This window comes from Jaculus jaculus, chromosome 3, assembly GCF_020740685.1.
Source record: "Jaculus jaculus isolate mJacJac1 chromosome 3, mJacJac1.mat.Y.cur, whole genome shotgun sequence".
Taxonomy (NCBI): domain Eukaryota; kingdom Metazoa; phylum Chordata; class Mammalia; order Rodentia; family Dipodidae; genus Jaculus; species Jaculus jaculus.
Genome location: NC_059104.1, coordinates 147,877,614 through 147,882,447, shown reverse-complemented (window position 1 = coordinate 147,882,447; position 4,834 = coordinate 147,877,614).

Genomic DNA, 4,834 nt, shown 5'->3' with positions numbered 1-4,834 from the left:
GTCTGGTACTGTAAGCTTGGTCAGAAGCCTGTGGCTGGGGAGGTCATGGGCCCCAGTGTGGAAGCAAGTGCTATTGTTTGGTTGAATAGATGGGATGTGCCTGTCAAATTGCCTCCTAAACATTTGTGTTATACCCATACAGTATCACTGCTATTGTTACTGCTGCCTGCCTTGGCTGAAAGAGAACAACTTTCAATAAGTAGTGGTGGCTGATAGAAAAGACTCGCCTGGACAAACTCCTGAGACTAAGTGACTGTCGCTGTGGCATCGTGGTCCAATGCTTGACCATAGATGGACATCTAACTCGCCCTCTCCAAGGCTCAGGGAACATCATGGAAGAGGGTGTGGAAAGTTGCAAGAGCCGGAAGAGGGGTGGAGTGCTGTACGGCATATTCCTCTGAATTAAAAGCTGTGAACAACTGTTGTCAGCTTTATGAAAAGCACCTAGGATGGGACTGGGGCGCTGGCTGGGTGGTTAAAATGCTTGCTTGCCAAGTCTGTCAGCCTGGGTTCTGCTCCCTAGCACCCACGTAAAGCCAGATGCACAAGTGGTGCATGTGTCTGGGGTTGCTTTACGGTGACAGGAGGCTGTATGGCCCGTGCTTTCTGTCTCCTCCTCCTCACAAATAAATTTTAAAAAATTATAAAAAAGGCAGCTGGGGGCTGGAGAGATGGCTTAACGGTTAAGGTGTTTGCCTGCAAAGCTAAAGGACCCAGGTTCAACTCCCCAGGACCCATATAAGCCAGATGCACAAAGGGTGCATGCATCTAGGGTTCATTTGCAGTGGCTGGAGGCCCTGGTGCACTCATTCTTCCATTCTCTCTCCCTCTCTCTCTCTCTGCCTCCTTCTCTCTCTCTCTCTCAAGTAAATAAATAAATAAAAATTGAAAAAAAAAAGCAGTTGGAAAACTCAAGAGACACTCTTGAGATTGGGACTGTTGACATTCCTCTATAGAAGGAAGGGAACAGGGAAGGTCATCAGACCATTCCCCCCCCAACCATTAGATCTCAGGCACCCCGTGCCAGCTGCAGGGACAGTGAGCTGCACCAAATTGGCTGCTTTGGGGTCTCCATGCTTGGTAAGTAAGCCCTCACCTTGAGGCTGAGGAAAGGGCATTCCCCCAGAGGTAATCCTGGATGTGAGCTCCCTGAAATGGCCATGAGAAGGTCACTATCCAGGATTGGCTGTTTTGGAAGCTCTATGTTCCTGTAACTTCTCATGGTTAAACTCATTGGTTCACCCAAACTGGTTTTGGTGTAATCCTACTTTTCTCCGTTGTCTGAGCCCTACCTGGGGTGAATAGTCATGTGTTGACATCTCACCAGGGGAAAAGTTTCAAACAACAGGGTGGCTGTACACAACGGTGGCAGGCGGGTGGCAAAAAGAGGGCCGTTAGGAGCCTCTGCTCTACAGGAATGAGTGGTATCTGCTGACCAGGGCACTTTGCTCAAAGCTCTCTACCATGTGAGATGGAGCTCTGAAGAACTTTATTATGTTCAGTACCGGGGATTGAACCTAGTGCCTGTTGCATGCTGGGCAAGCGCTCTACCACAGAGCTATAGCTCCTCTGTGTGTGTGTGTGTGTGTGTGTGTGTATGTGTGCACGCATTTTACTTTAAAAATATTTTATTTATATTTATTTATTTGAGAGAGTAAGAAAGAGAAAGAGAGAGAAAGAATGGGCATGTCAGGGCTTCTAGCAAATGAACTCCAGACATATGTATCACCTGTGCATCTGGCTTACATGGGTACTGGGGAATCAAACCTGGATCTTTAGGTTTCACAGACAAACACCTTAACTGCTAAGCCATCTCTCCATCCCTGTTTTAGTTTTTTTGAGTCCAAGCTGGCTTTGAATTTTTTTTTTTGTTTTACTTATTTATTTGTTGTTTTTTTTTGTTGTTGTTGTTTTATTTATTTTAGAGTGACAGACAGAGAGAAAGAGACAGAGATAGAGAGAATGGGCGTGCCAGGGCCTCCAGCCACTGAAAACAAACTCCAGACGCGTGCGCCCCCTTGTGCATCTGGCTAACGTGGGTCCTGGGGAATCGAGCCTCGAACCAGGGTCCTTAGGCTTCACAGGCAAGTGCTTAACCGCAAAGCCATCTCTCCAGCCCTGTTGTTTGTTTTTTTGAGTTAGGGTCTCATGCTAGCCCAGGCTGACCTGGAATTCACTAATGTAGTCTCATGGTGGCCTTGAACTCCTGGTGATCCTCCTACCTCTGCCTCCTGAGTGCTGGGATTAAAGGCATGCTCCACCACGCCTGGCCACTTTTTTTTTTTTTAATGAACTTTCATGTAGAATTTTTTCCCTTTTTTTTTTTGAAGACAGATGGTGGTTTGATTCAGATGTCCCCCATAAACTTGGGTGTTCTGAATGCTAGGTTCCCAGCTGATGGAGATTTGGGAATTAATGCCTCCTGGAGGCAGTGTATTGTTGGGGGCGGGCTTATGGGTATTATAGCCACTGTCCCCTTGCCAATGTTTGGCAAACTCTCCTATTGATGTTGTCTACCTGATGTTGGTGAGGGGGTGATGTCCACCCTCTGCTCATGTCATCATTTTCTTTCCCCTGCCATCATAGAGCTTCCCCTCAAGTCTGTAAGCCAAAATAAACCTTTTTTTTTCCCACAAGCTGCTCTTGGTTGGGTGATTTCTGCCAGCAATATGAACTATGAACCTGATCGCAACAATAAAGTTGGTACTGAGAGTGAGATTGCTGCTAGACACTTGATTGTATGGCTTTGGCCTTTTGGAGCTGATTTTCAAGAGGAATGTGGAAGGATGTGAAACCTTGGCCTAAGAGATGCCTTGCAGTGCTGTAGGTATAGATTGATGGATTATTCTGGTCAGAGTTGAAAGACCTGAATGCAGCAAGATCTATATATGGACTGTGAGGTTTGGCTTATGAGGTTGAGAAAGAGATTTGCCTGGACTGGGCTACAAGCAGTTTGTGTAACAGGCTTGTTCTTATGCTGGTGTCCTGAGAAGTTGTGCAGCATTGCTTTGTGTAGAAATGGACTGGTGTGAGCAGAGGGATATGGCACAGAAATGAAATCTTTGGGCTGAAACTTCTGCCCATTCTGCTGCAATTATGTAAGATTATAACCTTTGAGATTGGGCCAGCTAACATTTCCTGTGGCAACAGGAAGAATGTAGACTCTTTTGAAGGGGCCTGAGTACTCAAGGAGTGTCCTGTTCTTCAAAGTTTGCTTTAGGGGCTGGAGAGATGGCTTAGCAGTTAAGCGCTTGCCTGTGAAGCCTAAGGACCCTGGTTCGAGGCTCAATTCCCCAGGACCCATGTTAGCCAGATGCATAAGGGGGCGCACACATCTGGAGTTTGTCTGCAGTGGCTGGAAGCCCTGGCACACCCATTCTCTCTCTCTCTCTCTCTCTACTTGCCTCTTTCTCTGTCACTCTCAAGTAAATAAATAAAAATAATAAACAAAAAAAATTAAAGTCTGCTTTATTCTCCCCTGTATTAACAGGTTGGCACCCTACCTGGTATTGTGAATTATAAGAAATACAGGAAAGAGAGAGTCATTGAGTTTGCAAATGTGGTCTTGCATTTTGCCATGGGCAGTGTGAAGCAGGTTTGCGGGATACCTGCATGGAGACCCAATGGAGCTGTGAGGATGAACCATGGGTTGCAGTGGAGACCCAGTGGAGATGCTGGGATCACAAGATGGATGCTAGGGAAAGATGAAGTTTTCCAGGACTGTGAGTAGCCTAGCTGGAGGGGCAGAATTGGAACTCCAGAGAGTTGTTGCTGGTTAGAATTAATGGACTTGGAGATTTGTCACTGGCTAGAGTTGTTGGACTTGTAAATACAGAGTTTGATGTCTGCCCTGTTTACATCTTGTATTGGTCTAATATTTCTTTGCTATGCCTAATGCTATCTTTTGCGGTGTATTTGTTCTGTGCCATTTTGGGTTTTGGGTTTTTTTTTTTTTTTTTTTTTTTTGTATTATGGCTCAGTTAAAAGACCTTGGATTATGGGGATGTTTGTGGGCTTTTTGTTTTTTTTTTTTTTGGATTATGGGGATGTTTGAACATCACTGATATTGACAAAATCTATGGGGACTTTTAAAGTTGGATGAATGCATTGCAATTTACATTATGTATGGTTATTAGTTTATGGGGGCCAGGGGCAGAATGTGGTGGTTTGATTCAGGTGTCCCCCATAAACTTTGGTGTTCTGAATGTTAGGTTCCCAGCTGATAGAGATTTGGGAATTCATGCCTCTTGGAATCAGTGTGTTGTTGAGGGTGGGCTTATGGGTGTTATAGCCAGTTTCCCCATGCCAGCGTTTGGCACACTCTCCTGTTCCTGTTGTCTACCTGATGTTGGCCGGGAGGTGATGTCCAACTTCTCTCATGCCATCATTTTCCGCTGCCATCGTGGAGCTTCCCCTCGAGTCTGTAAGCCCAAAACAAGCCCTTTTTCCCACAAGCTGCTCTTGGTCAGGTGATTTCTGCCAGTAATGTGAACCTGACTGTAACAACAGGATATAGCTATGCAACCCATGCTGGCCTAAATTCCCTGTGTACCATGGATAGAGTTGGAACCAACCTTCCTTCCTTCCTTCCTTCCTTCCTTCCTTCCTTCCTTCCTTCCTTCCTTCCTTCCTTCCTTCCTTTTCTTGCAGTTGGCTATTTTATTAAAAAACACACAACCACACACACACACAGGTGACAAAGGCGAGACAGGGACGGGCAAAACAGGATGACCACATAGTGTTTGGCCATACACCCCCACTTAGAAGAGAGAGCCTCAGGACCAGATGAACAGGCCGGATACACGAGGATGGTTTGTATGACAACTGGAGACAG